This window comes from Pteropus medius, unplaced genomic scaffold, assembly GCF_902729225.1.
Source record: "Pteropus medius unplaced genomic scaffold, Ma_sr-lr_union100, whole genome shotgun sequence".
NCBI lineage: Eukaryota > Metazoa > Chordata > Mammalia > Chiroptera > Pteropodidae > Pteropus > Pteropus medius.
The window spans coordinates 17322422-17349636 of NW_024349797.1; the positions used below are offsets into that span (position 1 = coordinate 17322422).

At 52.9% G+C, this 27215-nt stretch overlaps 2 long non-coding RNA genes and 1 other non-coding gene across 3 annotated transcripts in view; 2 read left to right on the forward strand and 1 right to left on the reverse strand.

The window, feature by feature from the left end:
* Window positions 1–2620, forward strand: part of LOC120619658 (uncharacterized) — a 60932-nt gene extending 58312 nt beyond the window's left edge. The window contains exon 3 of the long non-coding RNA XR_005657586.1: window positions 1887–2620. This is a non-coding gene — a long non-coding RNA (uncharacterized LOC120619658). The remainder of the gene's footprint in view (window positions 1–1886) is intronic.
* On the reverse strand, window positions 1968–2040 carry TRNAV-CAC (transfer RNA valine (anticodon CAC)). The gene has a single exon. It is a non-coding gene; the product is annotated as a tRNA-Val (tRNA).
* Window positions 2621–2726: 106 nt separating the features above from the next.
* LOC120619659 (uncharacterized) lies at window positions 2727–13004 on the forward strand. The gene is made up of 3 exons (XR_005657587.1): window positions 2727–3399; window positions 7335–7499; window positions 12694–13004. It is a non-coding gene; the product is annotated as an uncharacterized LOC120619659 (long non-coding RNA).
* The last annotated feature ends 14211 nt before the right edge of the window (window positions 13005–27215 follow it).

Consider the following 27215-nt stretch of genomic DNA (forward strand, 5'->3'; position numbering starts at 1 on the left):
TCCGCATCCATCTCTTCCCGCCCCCTCCCCCCGGCCTCACGACTCCGGCCTCGGTCAGAGCCATCCCGTTTCCCTGCCCAGAGTCCCCGTTCGGGCACAAGGTCCGGTTCCCTTTACTTCTCTGCCGCTTCTGTTCCCTGTCAAAAAATAACAATATGCCCGTCACTGTTAGTCCAGCCACGGCAGACGTTTCATTGGTTCAATTCGCTATTTTTAATAACGTAATAGACACCTATCGAGTGCCACCCAAAACACAGCTAAGACCTTAACAATAATCGCCGTGTAACAATACGATCCTTTCCACCATCAAGGCCCCAGCCCCATATTCAACATGACCTTGCTGTTCATTTTATGCAGTTTTATCGAATCTCTACAAATTCTCCTGCAATACCTTTGTTTTCATTTGATTGTGTTAAAAAGGTATCATACTGTATGAAATCTTTGGTGCCGTATTTTTGTTTGTTTGTTTGTTTTTACTTAATGTTATTTCCGGTGCCTTTTTAAACTTCATGTTCTATTGCTAAGTCCCACCCATATCTTGCATCCACATCATGCTGCGTATTCGCCGTGCTCCTGTGCTCGGCGCTGGGCTGCTCTTGGGGTTAGCTCTAGTGAATGGTGCTCGTCTTAGTCCTTTCCTGCTGCCGCCACAAAATCCCACAGCCTGGGCGGCTGATAAACCACAGACATGTCTTTCTCATAGTTCCAGAGGCCAGAAGACCGAGGTCAAGGTGCTGGCAGATTTGGTGTCTGGTGAGGACACACTTTGTGGTTCATGGATGGCGTCACCTCACTGTGTCCTCACGTGGTGGAAGGGACGAGGGAGCTCTCTGGGGTCTCCTTTATAAGGACGCTAATCCCATCAGAGGGGCTCAGCCCTCATGACCCAGTCACCTCCCAGAAGCCTCACCTCCTAACACCATCACCTTGGGGACCACGTTTCGACACGTGGGTTTTGGGGGCACACACATTCAGCCTAGTGGTGCTGCCCTAAACCATAAGCATGGCTCTTGTCACCTCAAGGAGGGACTTCTCTTGTGCACAAACCTGGAATGAGGACGGCTCATCCCTGCCTCTTCAGACAGAGCAAACGAGACAGAACAAGCTCATCCCTCTCTAGGTGATTTGAGGTCACCATTTTTTTTTTTTTTTAGAGAGAGAAACGTTGTATTTAACGGTGAAGCTTAGCATACTCCAGCACCAACATGGCCTGGAGTCGAAGCAACAGCGATGGGCAGGTGACCCCCACAGAGCCTCCACATGGTGAAGAGTATGAGGAAGGCGACCATCAAACAGAAGAGCCCCATGGCCTCAGGGCAAAGCCCAACATGGCATAGGAGAAGAGCTGGTACTCGAGAGACGGGTTCCTGGCATAGCCAGTGATCGAGCCGCCAAACACTGTTCCAACGCCACCTCCTGACCCAGCCACACCCACTGTGGCGGCCCCAGCACCAATAAACTTGGTGTCAATGTCCCGGGAGGCAACACTGGTCTGGAACTCCTGTCTGGCCACCTGGAGTGGCCACAGAAAGAACTGGTGTTGCCCCTACCCCACCGCTTGCCTGCTGCGACTCTGAGTTATTGTCATCCCAGAGCCTCTGTCCCCTCACCTCTAAATGGGGACAATGACACATTTCTTTCAAAGAGTGAGAATTACGATTGCTTTGAGTTCTTCAAAGTGAGGTACAAACGGCCTTGGGGACAGGTATGGGATGCTGTGGGTGCACAGAGCGTGGCTTCCTGCGATGCCAGCTTTCCTTGACTATTGGGCAGGGTGGTGGTGATGAGAGGCATGTTATTGTATTAAATCAAACACAGTCACGTTAGGTGGTAAAGCAAAATAAACATGAAATCTTTTTTTTTTTTTTAATTATTTACGCCTACAGCACCTGGCTTGTTGAAGGTGGCTTGGCCATGGACCATGAACCGTGCTTGTTGAAGGTGGCTTGGCCATGGACCATGAACCGTGGCTCCACTGGGGCGCGAACCCAGGACCTTCTGCGTGTGAAGCAGACGTGCTCACCGCTACACGATGGAACCACGTCCTAAGCATGAAATCCTAAACTAAATCAGCTGTAAAGATAAGAGAGGCAGCTTGTGGCCATCGACTTCCCCAGGACTCGAGCGGATTTTGTCCCCAGCTCTCAGCTTCGGCGAACAGCACACATCCGCCTCACTGCCACCCGCAGACTCGCCTCTCCTCTAAAGCCCCCAGTATCACCCCAAGACCCGGGCAGTCCCCAGGGTCCTCTCAGCTGTTTGCTCAGCTGTGTCTCTTACACTTCATCCTTGCGTCCTCTGGCCTAAAATAAATAAATAAATAAATGACAGCAACAACAACCACAATAATAATAGTAAACAAATACACAGAGTGCTTGGTACCGTCCTAAGCATCTGACATATAGCAACTTGCTTAATCGTAATGACTCCATGAGGTGGATGGAGTTATTATCACCGTTTTGTTGGGGGAGGAATAAGGCTCAGAATAACTAAGCTATCTTTCCCAGGGTCCACAGCTTGTGAGTGGCAGCAGTGGGATTTGAACCCAGGCGGTGTGGCCCCAGCGCCCAAGGGTGTGGCAGCCACTCTACACTGCCTCATAGGAGTGTCCAGCTTAGAAACTAGGACGGGGCCCCTGCAGATTGCATGGCTATCAGAAGGGCCTCGGGATGCTGGAGTCCCCACCTCCCTCTGAGGCCCAGGCTCAATGCTGGCCTTGGGTGGGACAGATGGATTTTGTCCGTCAGGGAGTTGTCGAGTACATGTGGCGGCTACTATAGAGAGTTAGCCAGCTACACATCTCCCCACATTAAATCCAGCCTGACACAGACTCGCGATTGGCTGGCGCACACAATTATCTCTGTTCCTCCCCAGATCTAATACATGGTCTTATCGACGTGGTATCTTTACCTGAAAGTCTCAAAAAGGAGCCCAGAGATGCTGTTGAGCACAGCCAAGAAGCTCCAAGCTGCCCAGTGGTCACAGCAAGGGGTCAAATACTAAGCTGGACACGTGGCTTCTCCAGAGTCACGCCCACTCCGGACCCCTTGTGTCCCAACACTCCGCTCACCTGAAGACCTTACCTTGAATGCCTAGGCAGCCTTTTGCGCTTCCCTGCCCTGCCCCTGCCGTTCCCTCTGCCAGGCGTGCCCTTCCTTTTCGAGCTGCTTCCTCCTAGGCTACCGCAGACAAGTGCCAGTCAGACCACACGCCCGGCTCAGGATGCCGAAAACCACCCTTACTTTGTCTTAGGGTTTCGAAATAGACACGGCTCCAAGGAAGAGGAGGAGGAAGAGGAAGAAGTCACCACTTTGGAAGGAAGGATGGCTTCGAATTTGAAAGAGAATTCCTTATTTACATCATCCTAAATACACATGCGTAATATTTCAGGATAACTAGGTCAGTATTCGTACTTAACGACATGACCGCCTAAAACAGTTGAAAATGTTTTCAGTTCTTTTTGTCCTTAGGTCAGATTCCACTGTGACTATTCAGATTTCTGTGCTTTCTCTTGAAGTCTTTCTGGTCTGTGTAGTTGAGCCACCAGGTTCACTCGTTTCATTTGCTTTCGATTTTCAGGGATTTTCCCGCATTTTGATTTACCTTTGTTGGATCTCTAAAAGATTCTGGATGGACAGTGGTCAGACTCTCGTTGGTCTCTGGTTCTTCCAAGCTGTGGGACTGTGGGCAAGTCACTTCATCTTCTGAATCCTGAGTGTTCGCTATACAGGATGACCACACCCACCTGGCTGGGTGCTGGGGGGCGGAGGGAGAGGGACCAGGTGGAGCAATCACTGAGTCATGCCGGCCACGGGGTGGTGGGGGGGCACTCTGTTTCTCTGGGGAGCCCAGTGTCCTCTCCTACTGACCTGCTGGTTCCTTGGCCCTCAGGACGGGGCGGTGAGAGGTGGTTTATCCCGCAGAGAGCTAACCTTTTGTCTAGTTCTCTACTGGCGCCTTGAGCTTACGGCTCTCTCTGCCTGAGCCTGCACCTGCCACGGGTAAAATGGCGATTTATAGCTTGCATCTAGACAGGGCACAGGGCCATTGGAGCTAACCGTCGGTGTTCACGCCCCATCCTTGCCACATCTAACTGGACACATAGCACAAAAACATTAACCGCTTTGTGCCTCAGTTTCCTTACCTGTGAAATGGAGGTGTAATCGCACCCACCCAGAGTGCGGTGAGGATTAAATGAGTCCATGCCGGCGAAGTGCCTTTGTTCCTGGCTATTGTTATCGATGAGTTGATCGTTGTTATCGCTGTGTTTCCACTGGGGTGGTTTCTTTTTCTTTTTGTCACTGATGCCTCTGGCACGCATTTCACATTCCCTCCACCCTCCTCTGATCTCTGTCACAGCCACGACTCAGACTCACCTTCCCGTGACACCCTCTCAAGGGTACGTCCTGCATCATCCCCGTTCAGCCCCCTTAGAGGTGCAGAGGGAGCTGCAGGGAGTGACCGCCCCTGGTCCAGCCCTCCACCAGCGGGGCCAGGGGCCGGGGGATAAATGCTCTGCCTTCCATTTCTCACCTGGCTGGTTCCTAAGGTGTGGCGGTCCAGTGTAATTGGGCCCCCAGGCCAGCAGCAGCGTCGGTCCCAGTGCTGGCTCCTCCCCTCCCCTGTCTCCCCCTCCCCCTCCCCTCTTCACCCCGCTTTCAGGGATCACCTCCCAAATAAACTACCATGCCCGAGTCCGCATCGAAATTCTGACTGAGGGATGCTCAAAGTAAGACACTCTAAATTCAGGCAATTTAGGAATGAAAACGATATTTAAAAGCACCTTGATTTTAAACTTGACAAAGACAAGTTTCCTTTTCTTCGTTTCTGTCTACAGCTCACGTCATTAATGACCCAGGTTCAGCAATAATGGTCAGACTTCCTTATACGTCGCAACTTTCCTGTGCGTTAGGTCGAGTGTGTTCTGTTCCTAATTTTCTCAGTTTCCTAGTTTTCGCAGTTACTTCAATGGCCATCTTTGTTGATAAATTTATTAAAATAATCCTCTCGTTATAGATGTTTAAGTAGTTCCCAAGTTTTCTTTATTATAGAGAACACAGGATGGGTATTTTCATGTATGTTTCTTTTGACTTCTAGGCCTTCATAGTTTTGCTATATAGTGATTTATTGATCCGCAAAAGTATTATAGTAATTTAGGAAGCTACCAGCAAAGAAATGCACTTGTTAGGTTTGTTTCAACCACACCAGCAATGGAAATTACTATTTAAAAATGTTTGCTACTCTATTAAGAAAACAGCGAGACATCCAAGTTTCTTTAATTTGCATTTCTTTTAATCATAATAAACAGAACTCTTCAGTATACATTCATTTGCATTCCCCCGTGTGACTTGTCTGTCCATCTCTTTTGATGATTTTTTTCTTGATTATGTTACCTCTGTATTTGAATATGAATATGACCAAATACTTGCTACGAATGTGCATATGAATAACACATATGACGTGTGATGGGTTGAATCGTGTCCCTCTCAAAAGAGACATGTTGAAGTCCTAACTCCCAGTACCTCCAAAAATGACCTTATTTAGAAAGAGGGTCGTTGCAGGCGTAATTAGTTCAGATGAGGTCCCACTGGAGCAGGTGGGTCCCTGATCGCCCATGACGGGTGTCTTCACACTAGACCTCTCAGAAGGAGCGTGGCTCTGCCAACACCTTGATTTCAGGTCTTTAGCTTCCACAGCTGTGAGACAATGAGTTTCTGTTGTTCAAGCTACATAGATTGTGGCACCTTGCTATGGCAGCCTCGGAAACTAGTACGATGCCTAATAAAAATCTATCCGCATGGTAGTGTTTAAAATAAAGCAGATGGGAGAGCAGAGGGGTAACTGTGAGGAAAATTATGGGTCGACTTGCTCAGCAGCTGTGCGTACTCAGCAAGCCGTTCACATCTCTGAGGCACGGTTTCCTCATTTATCGAATGGGAACGTCGCCCCTGCCCTGTCTTCCTTCCTCTTAGATGATTGGGACTGTCAGAGCGGTTGGCGTATGCGGCAGCGCTCCACTGACTTTAAGGTGCTCTAAAAACGTTGAGCTTTATCATGAAATGAATAATTTACTCAATAAACATTATCGTGCCCCTAAGTAAGCACTGGAATTTATGGCAGGAGACACAAAGATTGACTCAGAATCAGATTTATTCTTCGGGAGTCTTGGATGAAAGAAACCAGAAAAATAGAAAGTGGATTTCTACTGAATCCTCAGAAGAATGTTCTGCACTGGGTACGTTACAGTGCCGACCTGAGCTGAGACCGCAGAGTATAGTGGTCAAGAGCCAGGCCACGTGAGCTCGAGTCCCATCCCTGTGTTTACTAGCTGTGTGACTTCAGGAAAGCTCAGAGCCTCTCTGTGCCTCAGCATCCTTGCCCGCGAAGGAGATATTCTGGTAGGAGTGTCTAGCATGCGATGGCTCTCGGGAAGCAGGGAGCCCTCTGCTCCTGGAAGAGTGTAGACAGAGGTAGAGGACAGGCACGTGCCCGGGTGGTGTGGACCGAGCTGCACTGAGCAGGTGACTCTAGAGGCCCCTGAAGTCCTCAGGGTTTACAAATCCGTGGCCTGGCCTCCAGGAGCACCCAGGAAGTAGTGGTGGGGTGGGGGGAAGGGTGGGCATTGACAAGTAATTCTAACATAGGCGAGAAATGTTCAATGTCACGAGAGCTGTACCTAAGAGATGATGTCACTGAGGAATTGAGAATGGCTTTGGGCAAGGGGGCGTTTGTGAGGGCTTTGTATGATGCTTTGGATATGGACCTTTGAGAAGGCAGAATAAGGATGCGCGCTGGAGATGGACAAGGCTGGTCTACGGATGGGGACACCTGCAAATAGTTCCGCTTCTGTGGGCCTCCCATGTGCCGGGCGGGGTGAGGCGCTTTCTCTACTTTATTTCCTTCGATCCTTCCAACAAACTTGAGAGGTAGAAATTGCCAGACGAGAAAGCTGAGGCTCAGAGAGGGTGAGAACTGTCCCATAATGAACAGCAGAACCAGATTTTGAATCTCCAAAGCACACACGTGCTCTTCTAGGCTGCCACCTCCGGCTCGCTCACCTGAGTGGCTGCGACGTGGTTGAATGCACAGCGTCCCCAGCTAGACTGCCTGGCTCAGAATCGGCTCCATGTCTTATTAGCCCTGTAACTTTGGATAAGTTGTTATTATTACTTATAATAAGTTATTGCCTCAGTTTTCCGATCTATGAAATGGAGATAATAATGTTAAGCTACCTCCTAGAGATCCTTTGAGAATTAAAGACTTATTACGTGTGAAATGCTTCTAGCAGTGCCTGACACATAGCAGATGCTCTTATTTTTATTATTATTAAGCAGGGCATGACGCCAATGTGATGCCAGCCCCCAGTGCCATCTTAACCTGACTTCAGGTGGCATGGTCCTGGGCACCCTGGTGCTATCGCTTCTCTACCACGTGACTTTGGGGACAGTCACCACCACCTCTGCCTCAGTTTTCCCACGTATAACATGGAGTTGGACAAGGTCAGTGAATCTACACCCTAAGGGAGTCGTGAGCCTTTGAGAATCTGAAGGAAGCCATGACGCTATCCAGAAAGATTCGTCATGTGGCCTCAGCATTGCTCGGCCCCCCCACAAGCCTCGGTTTGAAGACTCCAGGGTCCGTGGGCTCCTCGAGCTTCCGGCCAGCTCTGGAGAGGAGGGGAGAGCAGTGGCAGCCAGGGTGGCTCCAAGTGTCTTCTCTTGGCTTTTGTCTTTTCTCCTTCCTCCTTTTCTTTATTTCCTGCTTTTTGAAACTCTGCTGCAACCGTAGGGTTAGAAAAAGTCCCAATTCAGGGGAGAGGGTTACCTAGGCTGGACTCGCCCCCCACTACCTCTGTTTGAAGCTTTCTTGTCTCTTCTGCTGCTTGGAAAGAGCCTTCTTTAGCCGGGGTAGGGGTGGGGGAGGGTGTTTCCAAGAAAACGGGGTAATCCACACCAAGGGAAGAGACAACGCCTGAAACCCAGGATGTTGGGGCAAGCATCCCTCTTTATCTGCCGGATTGGGGGCCAGCTGCCTGTGCAACAGACCATCTCATTCACCGCTGGGTGGCAATCAGGGGGATTTACTGAGGCCATCCCGGCAGGAAAGCAAAAACCAACCCCACCAAAAGAAAGAAAAGCCTCCCAGAGCCAGGCCTTAGTCTTTGAGGTGTCACACCCCTTCCATGCAGGAGACACCAGGGAGGCGCCTGGGGGCCGGCGAGTCCCTATTGCTGGGTCTCTAAGCGGAGCTGTACAGCCCTCTCTCTGGGTGAGCTCCCCACCCTCACACATCCTGCCCATAAAAGGCCCAGCCAGCTCAGCAGTCTGCACTGGCCATTTTTATTTGGGGTCGTTCTCAAAGGCCACGTGGCAAGGAAACAGGGCTGAGGACACAATGGTGGCACAGTGACCGGCAGCCTGGCCCTTGGTTAATCACTCCAAACACCTGGAGGAACTCGTCGAAGGAAACAAGAAATGAAATCCCTGAGATTAGAGTTGCAGGCTTCTGGTGGTCCCAGCTAATCTCTTTCAGGTGGAGGGCCCTTGGGGGTGGGGGTGGGGGTGGGGGTGGACCAGGGGCTCCGGAGCGTGTTCAGCCATGAGGTTTGCGAGGCCGGCCTGCATGTCTGTGGCAGCAGGTCCCCTACAAGTGGCAAGAGGGCTGGTGAGACAAGTTGAGGCGTGTGCAGGAACCCCGTAATAGGAGTCCAGCCATTTAACAGATTGCGCCCTCTCCGTGGAGAGTTCACCCACCCTCTCGGCCCGGTCCTAAAGCGGGTCAGGAGATAGGACAGCCAAATGTGGAAGCCGGGATCGTTGCACAAACCCCGCAGTGCCCAGCTTCTCGAATAAAATAAGCAAACGCCGTTTATTTTTGCTCACTACAAAAGTCGTGCATGTTTATGGTAAAAAGTTAAGGTAATATATAGATAAGAAAAAGGAAAATTAGAAGCGTGAGGTCCCACCACCCAGAATCACGTTTAATATTTGGGGTTTATCTTTTATTGTTCTATATAGTGGAAATTTATAAATGTTATGTAAACGTTTTCTTCCCCAAACAGAATCATGCCGTACACCCCATTTTAAACCTATTTTATTTACTCATCTGTACTTAGTTAGCATCTTTCTGTGCCACTCACTCTTCTCCTACGTCGCTCACGGGGCTCCGCGGTCCTGTGTCGTGTGGAAACCTGACTTCGCTTGGCGAATCCGGCCTGAGGTCTTTCGCACTCACACTCAAGATTACTCTGATGCGGTTTTAATCTTGACAATGTCATGAACTCTCACCTGGGGCACTGGTTGGAAAAAAAAAAATCAACAAAATAATGGAAAGCTTTAATGAATTTAATGAGAATTTCCCGTCAATGGGTGTGTTGATAACCACATCAGTCCAGGACATACTTGGAGAAGGAGATCGGGGTTCAGCCCCAGCTACCCTCCTCCCCACCGCCAGTTTTGCAGATGAGAACACCGAGTCATGGAGGGAAACGTATTCTGGCCGAGATCACAGGACAAGGAAGCGCGCCAGGCAGGACCTGGACCCCGGACGCTGGCCGGAAGGGCAGCAGTGCGTTCAGAGGCTTAGGGTTTTGCCGCAGCCATGGGCGGCGCATCCGGAGCAGAATGCCTATGGAGGTCACGCCTTGACGTTGTTTTCCCGTTAACCAGTAAAGACTTCTGTTCTCCAAACAACAGAGGCCTAAAGCCGCCTCCTCTTTTGAATGTTGGTTTTTGGAATGACTCAGCCTATCCCTGAAGACAGGAGAGGCGTAAAGGAATGCTGACCAGCTGAAAATTGAGTCGCTGTCTGCCACTGGGAGGGGCATCAGGAACCTCCCTGGGGACAGTCACCAGATGCACAGGAGACACACAGAGAGACCCCACACTCAGCTTAATGCTCCGTTGCTGTCATCTTGAAATTCTTAATCGTTTTTGAACGAAGGGCCCTTTCTCATTCTCCCTGGGCCCTGTGTATTTTGAACCTGGTCCTGTCTTTAAGGTGTGGACACCTCTACTTTCCTGTTAATTTCAGAGAGTTCTGTCCATCGAAGACTCCATGGTACAAAGAAGTTAGTTCCGGCCCGCAATGGGAAAATGACCCATCAGTGTCACGGGGCCGTTTGGATAGAGCTGGATTTTCAGGTCTGCTGCAGGCCAGCACCCACCGGAGGTCTTCTGCCTGCGACGCGGCTCCCGTGGGCCACCATGGCCGTGGCAGTGAGGGCCACCATCACTTGATCATCACACAGCTCGAGGCGCTGTGTCCCCAGGCCAAATCTTTGGAAACTCCCATGGATTTATAAGCCGTCACTCGGTTCTATGGCAGCTTAGGATGGACTACAAGCCTACTGATCACAGACGCCCTCTTTTAAAAAAATTTTATTTTATTTTTAGTTTCGAGTATACAGTACGTTGGTTAGACATTTATATAGTTTATGAAATGATCCCCCTGATTGCTCCTTCTCTCCCTGGCCCTCCACCTAGCCATTCCCCAGGCCCTGCTCCCCGTCCCCGTGACCATCTGCCAACTGCTCATTTTTACTGCTCTAACCCTTCTCTCCCCCAGTCCCCCCAACTCCTTCTCCTCCGGCCGTCACCAGATTGTCCTCTGTATCTGCGAGTCGATCACAGCTACCCTTTGTTCAGCGCTGGGAAAAGTGAGCAAGCCAGACCCAGGCCAGCCTTCTCTTGGGTGTCCTCAGGCCTCCCCCAGGGAGCTTCGCAGTCCCACAGGGGCCTGAGGACGGCACTGCACCACTCGGAGCTTCAGTGTCTCTTTCAGTGAAGTGAGGGCGACCCCCACTTTGCAAGTCAGTGGCCAGTGCAGTGCCTGGCCGACTAAAATGGTGTACGTGAACACGCAGATAGGTCTGCGAAGACAAGCACATCCCTTCCTGTCGTGCAGGCCTCACTTTCAACATCACCACCTCAGAGAGGTCCCCGCCGACTGCTCAACCTGAAGATTCGCCCCAGCCCACGGCATCACTTTCCCTTTTGCGTCTCTTTCCTTGTGTCTGGCCTGAGGCCTCCGTCGACGCCACGCTCTGTGCAGATGGCGGCTCTGCTTCCCGCGCCCACTGCGCCCCTCCCCGAGCCTGGAGCCGAGCCCGGCACACGCGCGAGGTGCTCAGGAAACACTTGCGGATGGAGTCCGAAGTGAAGCTGTTGTCAAACGCCCCCGCTTCCTTACCCAATGGCCCCCCGTCGTCGCCAGCAAGAAAGCCAAGCCCCTCCACCTGACATTCAGGCTGCTGCCGATGACACAGCCTCTGCTGGCCCTTCCGGCCGTCCTCCTGGGACACACGCCCCCTGTTCTTCCCACAGGGACATCCCGACAGCCTGATGCCAGCCAGGGTACCTTTGCCTCCGGATTTCCCTCGCCCTGCACACCTCAGCTCCCTCATTTCTGCCGGCCACACCCCGTCTCGTTCCATCCAGTCAGGAGCGTGTCCCAGGAGTCCAGCTGAGCCAGCGGAGGGCAAGTCCTGGGCATGGGGAAGCGTTGGGCTGGACACAGGAACGAAGGTGGTGGGTGGACAGAACTTGGCTGTGGGAGGTGAGACAGGGAGGGGTGAGGCGTCTTCCTGACCTGGCCCAGGTGGCCAGCGATTCCGGGGTCCTCTTGTGTCGGGCCGTGAAGCCTGGAGGCAAGTGCTGCCGTGGCGAAGCCCTGGTGCCTGCAGCCTGGCACCATGAACCTGGATGCGTTTATTCCACCCACTAGTCATCATCTTGGAATTACTGGGGCAGGGGGAGGGGAACTGGGAGGGAGGAAGCGCAGAAGGGAGGCAGCCCAGGAAAAGCGCCCCACGTTTCCTGGGTCCTGGTTCCAAAGCCGCATGCTGGCTTCAGAAACGGCACCTCTCCCAGTTTTCTAACTGAGGCCTGGATTGCTGAGCTGGCCTCCCTGAGGTCGTGGTACCAGCATGTAGCTGGGCCAGGACCCGGAGCCTGTTCTTGGGCCAGAGGACATGCCATATTCCACCCCAATGATGCCCACCTTCTGCGTGGGCATGACATCATAGGCCACCTGCCTGCAGCCCCACAGCTCCATCCCCCACCAAAACCCCCCAGTCTGGTACCATTTTAATCGCACACATACCCCACACCCCCCACAATGCCATGCCCATGCATACACCCGGAGCATGTGCACATACACACCAACTCAGCTACCAGCACCCACACCACACACATACACACACATATACACACACCCACCCACACATGCCCACACACAAACACTGAGCATGTGTGCACACACACATACTTAACCAGCGGCACACACACACACAGATACGCGGGCATATGTGCACACATCCACACGAACGAAGCCAAGCCCATACAGAAAGGACCCAGGCAGTGAGCACACTGAATCTCCTGTGAGGATTGAGATGTGATGGTCCGATGCACAGGCTCCTAGCTCTGTCGCTTACCAGCTGGGAAACCGGGGCAAGTCTCTTGCACTCTGTCTCGGTGTCCCCGCCTGTGCGATGACGTCATTGGCGGCACGCACCCCTAAGACTTCGCGAGGATAATTGGCACAGTGCATGGTGCATAGTGAGTGCTCAAGAAACGGCAGCTATTGTCAGTGCTGTCCGTCACCAGACCTACTTGGCCCCTGGATATGCGGGCCTTCTTTTTGAATTTGCAATTACTGTATTTCCTCGAAAAATCTGGGCAATGTGTTTTTCAGGTTTATGGGCATATCCTCTGAGCCCTGAGCCTTCCAGGGGAACAGAAAACGCAGGTGGCTGTCCGGACCGAGTTCATCGGACTCCCGCTGGTGGTGGGGACAGGCGCTTCCTCCCCGTCCTGCGCATCGCTCCCCTCTCCACCGGGCTCCCCTGTGATTCCGCCGCCCCAAGAACAGTCGCCCATTGTTCCGTCCTCAGCCTGGTCCCACTCCCTTTACATTTTCACCGCTAAATCGAATCTACTGCCAGTAATCTAATTTACATTTGAAGGCACACACAATGCCAATATGACCAAATGCCAATAAAATTTCTAGTAAAACCCATAAATGGCTCGGTGCTCGTGTTTATGGAAATCTTAGCCTGCTCCTGCCCCAAGAACCGCACAGCCCAGAGCCCTAATCATTCCCATATGACGGTGAGACACTCCGGACGCCCCCCGGCGATGGGGCCCGCGGTGGAGACCCCAGACCTTCTGTCCTGTCCAGCAGAACATGGCGGGGGGTGGGGCGGTAGGGGGAGAGGCCGGCGTCAGGTGCACACACCTGCGGAGTCAGGCAGCACCTCCCGCCCCAAATCCGACACTTCCCAGCGGTGTGTCTGCCAGTCGGGCACAGAGGTTTAGAGCCGGAAGCGCCACCTTCCCATTTTCCAAATGTAGAGACTGAGGCATCCGCGGGCCACACAGTGAGCCTGGAGCGGGGGAGTTGGCTGGCTTCACACCGCACCCCAAGTCAGAGGCCACGGTGGCAGCCAGCACTCAGGTGGGGCAGGTGGGCCTCCTTCTTGGGCTGGGGCATCCAAACACCCCGAGGAGCCAGGAAATGCAGGAAAGGGGGTTCCTGAGGGGGTTGGCAAGGTCCATCGGGGGTGGGATAGGCCTATAACAGGAAGTCACCGGGACCAGGAGAGGGCCCAGTCTGTAGGCTCAGGGGCTCTGAGACAGCAATACGCTTCACAGGAAGGTCCACACAGTCGGTCGAGTCTCAGAGAATGCTTTCAGATGGTTGCTGCACTCCCACGTCCACGGCTGACCTATGATGGCGATGGAAGAGAGAGGAAACTTCTTAAGACAGGGACGTAGGTCGATGTTTGCATTTGTGTTAACACGTAAGACAAGGGCGAATCAGTGAGTGTGTCACTAGATCCTTAAAGATGCGAGCAACTGCTTTGGCGACTCAGAAAATAGTTTTCAAGGGCCGGGAGCATAGTTTCTCAATTTCTGAGGTGCTATTTATAATGCAGCTAGAGACACAACACCCTTTAAGTTTATTCTGCAAACTTTCTTAAGTCTAAAAAAAAAAAAAAAATTCATCACAACAATATAAATTGAGCCCTGATATATAGCAGTTGTTCATTTCCATGGTGTCAATGTTCCCACCATGGCTTATTTCAAGCTCTTGATTTGATGTCACTTGAATGAAGAATGGGGAAGAGGCCCGTGGAAGCAAGTCGTTATCTAGTATTTCCACTGTGTAGATACGACAGACAGAAATAAGCTTAAGAGCGTAAGGAATAGTAACAATTTAGTAAAATGATCAGGAAGTGATGAGTTTTGAGTATTTGTTACCTTCAGCTTTTTTTTTTTGATTAGTGGACTTAACTGTTTAGAGTAGTTTTAGGTTCACAGCAAAATTAAGCAAGAAGTACAGAGATTTCCCATAATGCCCTCTGCCCCAAATCCTCCCCCACTATCAACATCCCCCACCAGAGTGGGGCATTTGTTACAACTGATGAACCTACATTGATACGTCATCATCACCCAAAGTCCATAGTTTATGCTGGGTTCACTCTTGGTGTTGTGTACTATATGATGCGGGTTTGGACAAATGTATAATGACATGCATTTATCGTTATAGTATCATACAGAGTAGTTTCCCTGTTACCTTTGTTTTTAATATGTTATTTAATTGGAAATTTACATAATTTTTAATTTTTAATGATGTCTCTGTTTAATGACCTGCTCATAAATGCCTGAAACTTTCACAATCTGCTCTCAGGGGCCAGTGCCTGCTGGCTCTGCCACTGGGCCTCCACGGAGAGCCTGAGATCCTCAGGCCTCACCTGTAAGGCCACTTCATGTCCTCCAGGCAAAGCCAGACATGCTCCGTGCAGCTGTGAACTCAGGGGGCCCACCTTGGAACGGGGTGGGGCTCCATCCCACCTTCCCTCCCTCATCCCTGCCAGGGCAGGTGGGGTCCTCCCTCCCGCCACTTTCAGCCAGAGCTTTGAGCCGTGTGTGTGTGTGTGTGTGTGTATGTGTGTGTGTGTGTGTCAGATGAACAAACTGGGACCCAAAAAGAATAAGAAAAATGGACAGGTCACCCAGGATGTCTACGGCTGAAGGTTTGAATCCAGGTCTGTCTGACGGAAGTCCTCACAGTATCTGATGTCTCCAGGCGCCACGGGAGTTTCCAAGGCACCTCGGAAATAACCAGGAGTCACTTTTCCCAAGCCACTCATCTCTTCTGACAGTTTCACCTCTACATCCCAGGGGCAGTGCTAGTGGTCACTTCCAGAAGGCCTCGCGGGGCAACAACCTACAAGCCATTAACGGCGGGGGACTCTTGTCAACGTACGAAGATCGATGCGCATTCTTCATCGCTCGATAAGCTGTGACAAAGCTTTGTCTGCCCCTCTCTTCCTGTGCCCGTCCCTGTCTTTCTCACTCCTTCGAGCAAGAGCCCGTTGACTTCAGAACAAAGAAGGCAGCCTGGCTGAGGTTCGGCCATGGGATCGGGGCCACGTCCCAGCTGTAAAGTGGACGTGACATTATAGCTCACCCTCTGTAAACTCTGAAAAACAGGAAGCCCAGCGCTGGGAAGAGGACACGCTGGCTAAGCGCTGAGAAAGGAAAGGGGTGGCTTTGGAGCAGCGGTGCTCTGCGGAGTGAAAGGCGTAGACGGGACAGTTGCAAAAAAGAGTGAAATTTAGTCCTTCCTTCCACTTCTGAGAACTATCGCCAGCTGTTACCGAGAGCTGCCAAAGGGGACAGAGCCACAGAAGTGACTTCTCGGTCCACAGGTCCTGATGCTCGGAGGGCAGCGGCGAGTGGACAGAACGGGGGCCATAGAATGAGAAAGGCCAGCGGTGTTCGAGACACCTGGGCCTGAGTTCCAGCTCTGCCGCTTGTTAGCTGGGCAACTTCACGGAGATCACGGCTTCAATTTCCTCCTCCATGCAATGGAGACAATTACATCTCCCTCTGAGTTATTGTGACGGTCGTGGACTGCGTGGGAAAGGCAGAGACAGAGCAGATGCTTGATAAGCAGTGACCCTAGAGGGTCACTGATGTCTGGACGCTCCCCGTCACGGAGGCAGGGAGCCCACTCAGCAAGGCCTCGGGAAAGCTCCACCCTGCCTGCAAGCGAGGAAGACGTCCAGCACCTACTTCCCAGCCGGCACTTGGGGCTTCGCTTACCTCTCTGAAAATTAAATTAAAACTTAACAGTAGTACCATTGTGGCTTACACATTGCCGGCCCTGCCAGCAAATAGTCTTTAATATCTACCGCTGACAGGATGGAATTAGCTGCATTTTTTTTGTTTGGGTTTTCATTTCTTGCTCTAACTTTCATTCTCCCTGTGTAAGCTGGTGTTTAATCCCACCCTGAGAGCGGGGGCCGCTCTTAAGTAGGACGGGCGGGAGGCCTCGGCCTCCAGCAGAGCAAGGTGAGCAGCCGGCAGTGGCGGGGTTGGTGGGGAGCCCCCAGCGAGCTCCCCAGGCTCCGAGTTGGCCAACACAGGTTCTGCAGGCAAAAGAGAATCAATGAAGAATTATCGTTAAGCCTCCTGATCATTATCCTCATTAGAGGTAACCAGAGCCCGGCCGGCCCGAACGCAGCTCTAAACCCTGCTAAGACGGGGCGCGCGGGGGAAGAATACGCTGTGTGTAATTTAATGATCCTGGAAACAAGTCCGCATTCTTCTTTGTCTTTGGCCCAAAGGAGAGGTGATTCCTGATGCAGCGGGAGGAGCAGAACCATGCCCACCGGGGAGGAGGGCCAAGGCCGGGCGGGCAGGGAGGGCTCGGTGGGATTTGGAGGCTGTGCTCCGCTTCCCCTGCATGGAATCACCTCCCCTTCCTCCACACTCCCATTGAGGCCTCTGCTGGCCCTTCAGAACCTTCTAGAACCTTCGTGTGCATTAGAGAAAGGAGCCCCTTTCTCCAGGTCAGTACCGCCCTGTATTCAATGGCAGGGCAAGGGAGGAGGAGGCTGGATTTCCACCTACTGTGGCCCCCTCGGTGGGCCCTGTGTAGAGGCCTCCCCAGCTGCCCCTCCCACGGTGACTGCCTTCCCAGGACGCCCACTCATCGCTCTCCACCGAAACCTCACTCGCAGGCGGTCCCCTGAGCTCCAAACCCTGCCATCACTGACTTCCTGTCACGTGCCACCACCTGCACTGCAGGGCAAACCCTCAGCCCGGCTTCCTCGTGCCAACCCCCTTCCACCCTGCCCACCCCGACTCACCTCCAGCCAGACCGGTGGCCCTGCCTCCACCCACGCGCAGGCTCCTCCCAGGACAGGGACAGTTTCTGGTGGCACAGAGACAGCGCCTTACAGTTTGTAAGGTACTTTCGCATATTCTACCTCTTCGGGTTCTCCCATCGTCCCATGAGAGAGGCAGGGTGGGGTTATTGAGGCCATTTCCCAGACGGGAGAGTGGAGGCTAAGACATGTGCAACGGCTTTTTCAAACTACAAAGCTGCCAGGGACCCACTGTGCCAGGAACCCAGGGCTTCTGACCCTGAGTCTGGGCACCCTGCTATATCCAAGGCTGTTAGGAGCCAAATGTGTCCCCACCAAGTTGATACGCTGAATCCCTGAACCTCAGTTCCCCAGACTGCGAAGTATTGGGGAATAGGGTCTTTAAAGAGGTAATCGAGTTTAAATGAGGTCACTAGGGTGGACTCTAATCTAATACGACTGGAGTCCTCATGAGAAGAGGCGCTTAAGACACAGACACACGCACAGAGGGACGGCCATGTGATGGCTCAGAGAGACGGCCACCTACAAGCCAAGGAGAGAGGCCTCAGAGGACACCAACCCCACTGACACCTCGCTGACTTCCCGCCTCCGAGACTGTGTGGAAATAAATTTCTGTTGTCTGAGCCCCCCAGTCTGTGGTGCTTGGTTATGTCCGCTCAAGCTGGCTGGTACGAGGCTCCGCCAGGCCTCCCGGCCGCAACAGAATCTGCTCTGTTAACACAGTACCCACTGCAGCCCCCAGCCCTGCCTGCTACTCAGCAGGCACTTGCCACTGGCCCCTTGAGACTGAGACCCCACACTATGGTGGCTCTGGTGGGTGGGGGACAATGGTCCCCAACCCCATGGCTTATCCATCAAAGCCTGTATGTGATAGAGCTGAAGCCTTCTTAAGCCAATTGGATTTGGGGGATATTGTTTTCTCTTAACTCGCGTTTTCATTAGAATCTGTGCTATGATATCAACTTTATGTGTTTCAAGCATGCTAGAAATCTCTGAACCTAGGGCAGGGTTCTTGGAAGAACTTTTTCTAACTTCCATTCTTGGAGTCACATAAGTGCATGTGCACGTTATATGCACGGAGACACTGCAGACATGCTTCCTGGTTAGATTCATGTATAACGTTATCTCTTGAAAGTTACATCTATACACTAATGCACACGTGTTTGTATTTTCATCATACATATAAACTAGATTTTTTTTTTAGCTTATGTTTATCATCAGCGTATGAGCATGCAAAAAAGGCATTTCTCCCTAATTTTCTTTTCCAGAAACCTGTTTAGATGGCATTAAAAGAGGTTAAATTACTATAATATTTGTCACATTTAACCTTGATATTTTCAACATTCTCCTTTAAAATGTTTTGAGGATTGGCTGTTAGACCTTTGACTTAGGCAGAAATCTTCAAAACCAACGAACTAATTTCCACGTTTCTCAAATCCGAGTCTTTGTCTGTCTTATGCGGGTGTGTCCCCATGGACCTAAGCTCAGGATGAAGAGTATACAGCAGGTGCCTAGTAAAGGCCGATGCGAAAGCCTAGGTCCAGCCTGCTGAGTCTGGGCCCGCCTGGGAGAGTCCAGTGGAGTCACTGAGCAATAGCACTGCACAGGGAGGAGGTATGTCCCCTCCTTCCAGCACCCCATCTCACCTGGGGGGCTGGGCGCTCTGGCCGGAGTGTCCACCTTGTGGCCAGCAGAGCTGAAGCCTCTTGTACGTGTGTGTATGTGGGAAGGGCCCCAGCCTGAAGCCACATAAAAGCCCACAGGCTCATCTGACTGTGGTCCATGTGGGTGGCAGCCGGAGCCAGCCCTGGCTGCTCCTGGCTTCCCGGTGAGGCTACTGGGACCCGGCTCACGGGAACGGGGCCCATGGAGACGGGCGGCCCGCGTAGGATCCCCGCCGAGAGACCCGGGCAGGGCCCCCTGTTGAGACACCTGTGACTTGGGGCTGAGATGGCGGCAGAGGGGAGAGGGGCACAGCCTGGGGAGCGGGAAAGGCTTTGCCGAGGAGCCACGTTTTCAATGAATCCCCGTGGGTAGGGAACCGGCGACGCACTTCGCGGGTTCGGCAGCCCCTTGGTCCATCCCAGGGCTCCTTAGACTCGACTCTGGGACCTTGGCTGAGTCTCCTCCTACCTGGGCCACTGAGTGAGGCAGGAAACGCCAGGGACTTTCCTACGAGCACCCCTGTCTGGCTGGATCCCAACCCTGCGAGTGGGTTGGCAGGTCTTGGTGGGGGGCTAAATGAGAGGGTGGGTCATTCAGGGAACCAGCAGGAAGGCAGGTGACCCTCCAGAGAGTGAAAGCAAGAAGCGAGGAGAGGGTGACTGTCCCTAAAGAGAAGCTCACCTTCCCAAGCAGAAGTGCTGGCGGGATCGGGCGCCTGTCCCCCGCAGTGCCAAGGCCCTGCGTCCAGCTCTTCGATAACAGCAGCGCCTGTGCCTGTCCCGGCGTGCAGAGATCCCTCCCTCCCGTCTGGGCTCGGCAGTACCTGAGACGGATCAACAATGCCTGAGCCTCAGACTATTGAATTAGGCCGCTCCTGGCGTTGCTGTCCTGGCACAGCGGTTCCTCTGCGATTGCCGTCAGCTATAATCAAATCTGGAGAGTGGCAGGAACGCGAAGACCTTCCCCAGCAGTGTGTCCTTCTGCAGACGCAGGGAGCGCGTCCCCCCCTTGTCAAATTCCCCGGGCAGCTCCAACCCACCAAGGCCTCATTTGTTTCAGCGAGGTGACTCCCCAGATGCCCACTGCCAGCAGGCCAGCTGGTCAAGCCATGTCATTCTGTGGCCCAGCCCTTCCTCATCATAGGGCTTTGCGTCTGACGGACAACGAGGTGGCCGTGGTGGACCGTGGCTCCTGCCCCCATCCTGCTCGGTGGGAGCACAGGTGAGCACAGAGTGGGCTCGAAGTGTGATCTGTCTGTGCCCCAGAAAGATTCGTTCACTTATCCACCCACTAAACAAGGATGGATTGCACACTTTACCACAGGGCACAGCCAAGAACGAGAGGAGGCGCCTGCCCTCCAGGGCTCATGGTCCAGGGCGGGCAGCTCTCCAGTTAACAGTGGCTCGAGCAGTACAGAATGAGTATGACAGACACCACCACGATGAGCGAAAGAGGGGGGCCTCACGGGCATTCTGTGAGGGGGCACGAGCAAGTCCACGCGAAGGGGCCCCGGCCTGGGAGCGCCAGCAGACTCTGCCTTGCTATGGGTCTGTGGGCAGGCCACACCCACCCCCCTGGAACAGTGAGGGGCAGAAAAAACCCCGATAATGAGACAGAAGTGGACCTTCTATGTTTGAGGCTTGGCGCCTGGGGATTCTCTATTTAGCCGAATCCTCCCTGACCCTTCAGGACCCTCTGGTCGGTCAGCTCTCACCCAGGGAGGGGAGATGGCCAGGGAATGAAAGGGCCCCTCGGCATGTGAAGTGGGGTGACCTGGGCTCAGCCACCTTGGATTCCAAACCCAGAGCTGCCTCCCGCTGGCCGTGACTCCGGGCCAGTGTCGGGCCTCTCAGAGCCTCAGCCTCTCCGTCTTCTTCCTCTCATCTCTCTGCTGGGGAGGCCAGGCCAACCCTAGTCTCCTACGACCTCCCCTGCCATCCACCCAGATGCTTCTCTTTGGTCAACTCCTGCCCTCACTCCTAAGTTCAGCTCAAGCCTCGCCTCTTCTGGGCAGGCTCCCCGACCACTCCAGCCACGTACCTTTCCCACGAACCTGCCCGTCTGCACGCACCTGAAATGGCCTTCCCCATCTTCCTTATGCGTCAACTCCCCTCCTCGTTCAAGACCAAGCTAAAGCTCTGTAACTCAGGGTGCTTCTTGCCCACCCTCTTGGCATCGCTGCCTTCATTGACCCACACGGCCCAGTCATGGGCACTAGAGTTCAAACCCTGGCATTGCTGCCTTCCCACCCCTGTGACCTCTGAGCCTCAGCATCCTGATCTGCACGATGCGGGTAGGGATGCTGGTACATTCCTCCTATGAGGATGGGCTGCAATAAGAACTCAGCCCGGTGCCTGGCCTATAATAAACACTCAGTAATAATGTCCCTTTCACCCACTGTATTATTTATCATTCCTTCACGTACTGCTGCTCCCTGCCCTCACCCCCATGCCTACTGCAGCACCACGGGCCCCCAGAAGAACAGCTAAGGGACCGAAACTCTTAATGCGCCTTGCGCGGCACTGTTGAAAAATATTTTCACTTGTGCTCGTCCATTTTATTCCTCCCGTGTGAGCCTGTGGGACAGATAGGGCAGCAGGCACATTTAGGCCCACTCGTCAAGTGAGGAGAAAATGCCTTGGCTGTCCACCGAGGCCCTGGTCTTCTGCTCAGCCCGACACTCAGCTACGAGATCTGCTCCTAGTAATGCAGGGGGCAGAAGGCAAATGTTCAAAGCAAAGAAGTGGGGACGCCAAATGCTGCGGGGCGACCGTGGTTACGTTCAGGTCCCCTCTCACATGATGACAAATTATCAGGCCGGGTGGCGCCTTGGGTGGACTCTGCAGGTGAGTGGCAGGGAGTAGGCTGGGGAGGACCCAGTCCAACTGGCGGACCAGATCATTTGGATCAGAACCCCCACTGGGGCCACCGAGGCTCAGAGGACTTGTGCCACGGGGAGAGCTTAGGGACTCCTCCTCTGCTCAGGCGGAGGAGTTTGTCATACATCATTTGGTGTAACAGCCAGTGGGATTATTGTCCCCAATTTACAGATGAGGAAACTGAGGCTCAGAGGGATGAAACAACCTGCCCAGACCACACCGTTTGTAAAGGACAAGCAGGGAGTCCGCCTGGATTGGTCTTTCTCCACTTTTCACTGTGCCTCCTTCAGGAAGGCTGATGTGACAGGCCCAGAAGCTGTCCCACAGACCTGTGTCCGACCTGCACGCTGATTAGGATGGGGTTCTGAAACATCCACGGGCGGGACACTTCCCACGTTACAAAGTACGTCCTCATGCAAGAAGCGCCACCCACCTCAAGCAGGAACGGCTTCTATCCTGGAAGCCTTGTAAACGCAAGGAAGGCCATCTACCTTTAGAGTAGAGACTTGAAAGCTCTGAGCACTCACTGCATCTGGAAAGCTCTGAGGGCACTCAGCTGCCGGTTCCAGAGGACCCAGAAGCACTGGGTACGAATTTGCCATAAATACTATCACATTTCTATGGTTATGTCTCACTGGGCCAGTGATGAGATGTCACTTCAGCACGTCATAGTTTAAAAGGGTGTTCCTGTGTACGCATTGACTCATTCACCCAACACCTTTTGGGGGTCCCCCATGTTCCGGCCACAGGGCTAGGTGCCGGTACACAGTGGGACACAGACAGAGCCCTCCCCTTCCTGGAGCTCCTACACAGGGATGAGGGACAGGCAGCCAGCGGACATCAGCCAACGCTGTATAACTAGAACTGCGTGAAGGATACACAGGGAGCGCTGTGACCGAGAGGAAAGGGGGGTCTGGGCTGACCGCTCTGAGAGGCGGCCACTAGACCGAACCCTAGGGGGCCATCTTGGATCCTCACATCTCTCTCTCCGAGGCATGTAGACCAGGGATTATTTATTCCCATTTAACAGAAGAGAAAACGTAGACTCAGAGAGGTTACGTTGCTTACCCAAAGTCACACAGCCATTAACCAGCAGAGCCAGGGCGCAAACGCGGGCTTCCCGGAGCCCCAGCCCAGGGCCCTGTCACTTGTACCTTCATGCACCTTTCCCCTGCAAATTGCTCCGCAGAGCGGAAAATACGGAGTTGACATTTAAAAGCCCGATGCTGGATAGGGCGCCTATCATTGAGAAGGTACTCGTTTTCCACTTCAAAAGCGTCCTGGGCCATTCGGCAGGTGAAGCAACACGCCCCTAGGATGCTCGAATAGTCACTGGTCGAGATCCTGGCAAGGAGCGTCTGCAAAACTCACGGCCCGTCAATGCCTTTTTGGAAATGTCACCACACCAGGTTTTAAAAGCCACTGACAGTACAAACAAGACTCAACAGAGGATGACAGGGGTGCGTGCACGTGTGTGTGCGTGTGTGTGCGTGTGTGTGCGCGCGCTCGCGCACGCTCGTGCGTGTGCACATGCACATATGAGGCTCCATGCCTGCTGCTCAGTGTTTTCCTGCTCACGGTGACAGGGTCAGGGAAGAATTTTCTGTGACTAATTAGGTTTTAACTTGCCAGAGAGAAAGTGGACGTTGGCAGCCTATTGTAAAGAGTGAAACAAAGTTTGAACTAGAGTGAACTTAATTTCCTTTGCACTGAAAGGAAAGAAAGATTAATGAAATATCCCCAAATCCATCCTGTTAGTTTTTATTAAATCAGCAAATGAAATTTAACCTCCAATTCTGTTATAACGTCCTTTCCTGTAGATTGGGTTTCAACGAGACTAAGTAAAATAGACACCCTCCCTCTAGAACAACATTTCGATATGAAAATTGCATTATTGCAGTCAACATCGGGTTACCTGAGGAACAAGCCACTTGGAAAACAATTATTTCCACAGAACGTGGAATGACACACATTGCCCCAAATTTATAAGAGGCACAATGTTCTGATTACGGTATTTCTGCAAGGTCACTTCTCACCTCTTTGCTAAATGCTAATAAAAAAAAAAATCGGTTGAATTTTATGTCACAGCAGCTGCGATGCTTTCATCTTCAAACAGGGGCGAGAAAAGGGAGGGGAGAGAAGACAGCCAGCCGTGATCCGTCAGGCGCCTATTGCGTGCCGGGCACTGGCTCTCTCCCACGTGTCCTTCCCCTGAAGCTTCAAGGCGACACTACTTTCCCAATGTAAGATGAAGAAACTGAAGTCTGAGGAATCGCTAAGATCACAGCGCAGCTATTCAAGCTCATTTATCTAACCTGCGATTGTTTCCTGGCTTCCTAGCACAGAAGTGTGTATGTCACTTTATCCCTGCACTGGACAAACGTGGACAAGCTGCTAAGCATCGCGATATGCCGGGTATCCCGAGGGTCCCGGGAACCCCAAGCGTCCCTGTTCACAGGCTGGTGACAGTTCTTGCAACTTCTGTGCAACCCTTGGCCTTTCATGACTTCTTCCATTTGACCGTCACATGGCCCCAAGAGAGGGGATACTGATGTCATTTTATAGAGTTTCAGAGAGGGGAAGTAACTAGTCCAGGGTCACGGAGACTAAGTGGTCAGCCTCTAAGTCCTGGAAAAATCTCGTCATTGCAGTGCATCCACGGGCAGCACCGATTATGCCCGTACTGTACTTCTACGTCCCGAGGGCACGGTGGTGACGGCGGGCAGGGCGGGGGACCGGGGGAGACATCACATTTAGAGCTACTTCAAAATTGGTTTTCCTGTGAGTCACGCAGAAAAGCCAGCTTTCTTCTCAGCTTTCTGCTGTTATCGGATTAAAGGGAAAAGGACAAAATGAGAAGAGGTGGTTTGGGGAGTTTCGGGAACGATTTTTTCTCTCTGTAGGACAGAGACAGATCGTGGGGCAGCGCAGAGCTTCGGTTGCTCTACCAGACTCAGACCTCAGCTCAGAAAGAGGTTCCATCGGCCCTCGCCACCCTCAGATGGCATAGCCGCCTTCCGGAGACGTGAGAGGCTTGTCCCTGGAGGGCAGAGAGTGGACACAAACTGACTGCTTGGCGAGCAGGTTGTGACAGGAATGCGGCCCACGCTTCTGTCATTCCAGGACTCTGTGCCTTACTCAGAAAATGTCACATCCACGTTTGTCTCCGGAGCGTGGCCCGGGGACCCCAGCGAGGCCAACACAGTGCAGCATGAAGCTCCTTCAGCAGACACGCCAATGAGGACACGATTCCTCTCCCCCGACTTTTGTCTGGGATGGAGCAAGGGCAGTGTTGCCCCGACCTCATCTGGGAAAGGGGACGATGGTAGGTCCTTCCTGACCAGACTGTGAGTCGTCAAGGGTTAAAAGAGAAGGTGAAGGCAGGCACCTAGTGCAGCACCAGGCACACAGTAAATGCTCAATAAATGTAGACGCTGACGATCAGCCAGTTTTAAGACTTTTTCTTCCTCTGAAGCCTGCACGTTCACGTTTGCTCCGAGGGCCTCCAGAGACCTGCTCGCAGGGGGCGGTGATATCCATCAGAACACAGGTTCGAACAGGACCCCATAGACTTCCAAGTGCCCACATTTTGGGCCCCATCACAAGTCTATTAGCTGCATAAAATATTCGAGGCGATAGCCAAGGAGGAGGCCCCTTGGCCAAGGTTCCCCCAGCCCAGCCTCTGGAATTGATTAGTCGGAGCCTCTCAGAAAAGCAGAAATGAGACGATGCCAGGGTAGATGGACAAGCCGGGGACGACTCATGTTTCCAATCCAGCGGCCCCCTCCCCGCTCCCACCCCGGAACAAAGTCTTCTCCAGTTTTTAGTAAACCTAACTTGACAATCGTCAAAGGGAATCAAACAATGCAGTAATGAAGCCTTTAAAAGATGTCAGAAGAAGTCAGAATCGGTAGAAATCTACTACGCTCCCCACCCACCCCGTCCCTGAATTAGTATTTAAATCTTCTGGGAACAGGCTCCAGGGGCAGATTATTTAACTTGCTGGCAGGAATGCACTTAGGGAGGGTCCTCGTGTTTATTTTGGGTATTACCTCCTCACCTCCTTATTGTAATCCCCAGACCTAATCGGAGGGTTATTGGGAAGACACCGATTAGCAGCCCTGGCTTGCCCCCTCCACATCCCAAATCCCCAAATCAGAGGAGAGAAGCCCCTGGAAGGTGGGTAATTAGCAGAAGGTGCCTGCTGTTTTCTGCAGGCTGAGGGGTGGGAGCTGGCTCGGACCACCAACAGACAGAGGAGCTCTTGACACCCACCCTTGCTTTATCAGAGGGGCCTCCACAGGCTAAGTGGGTCCCTCCTCCCCGCTCATAACGACTCCAGCTGGAGGCTTCTCACCACGTGATGCCTCTTTACGGTACGAGGATTTAGCACAGAACAGTCCTGAGGTAGAGGCAAAACATCTGGGCGCAGCTGGCTTGTGGGGGCAGCACCATGCTCAGGGCTCAGCTTCTCAGACTTTGCCATTGTGACCTGATTCCTGGGTCCAATTCCTACTGGAGACAGAGTGGGTGAAATGCGTATTCGAATCGAGATCATCACCTATGTGCCAAGCCCTGGGCTGGATAATTTATAAATGCCTTTTAATTTAATGCCACATAAAGACGCCCGCCCACCCCCGCCGCACATCTCCACAGCTCCAGCATGACCACCCCATTTCTGGCTCGGGTGCCCCAGATCCTCTCATCGTGGCTCCTCCATGGGAGAGGCGCCCAGGCCAGGTAAGGAAAATGCTTGTATCCAGGTGGGGTATCTGCCTATGAAGCACCTCTGTCCCCTTACAGGTTCCACCGGTCTGGGAGTTTCCATGATGGGCATTCCTGTGTCCACAGGCATGCCAGGGCCTCAGGCTGCCCACCTGCTCCATCCCCAGCAACGCCAAGACACCCCCTTTTCTGGACTCCATTGCCAGCTTGGAGGGGACCATTTGGAGACAATTCTACTGCTGCTTCCTTTCCAGCAACAGAACAGAATGTCCCCAGCTCACCTGGGCTGAGAGTCTTCTGTCATGAGACTGAGGAGCTGGTCTGTTAGAAGCTGGAGTCAGAGCTGGGCCAAAAAGGATGTCTCTGCCTGGGCCTGGCTGGGTGACGTGGCTGGGGGACATAGCTGGGTCACTTGATGTTTCCGGCTACTGCTCCCTCATCTGGGGCCTGGAGGACCTTGACTATGTGCAGGGCCTGGCACGTGTGCAGCATCTGAGTGGGACTCTCCTGTGAGGTGAGGTCAGCGGATGTTCTGGAAATGCATCATGGCACGAGGATGGCGCTTTTCTCGCTCTTGTTCTGATGGGGACAGCGTCCATCTTCCAAGCAGCTTCCTGACCTTGTGCAAAATGACTGGGCCCAGTATCACCTGCTCACAGCAGGTCCTGGCAGGGAGGGCCTTAAACGTTTTAACACCAAATCTTCCTGGAAAGTTAAACCTGAGTCTGGGGGCAGCCAAGAGACCACTGTTCCGTGACCTCGGGGAG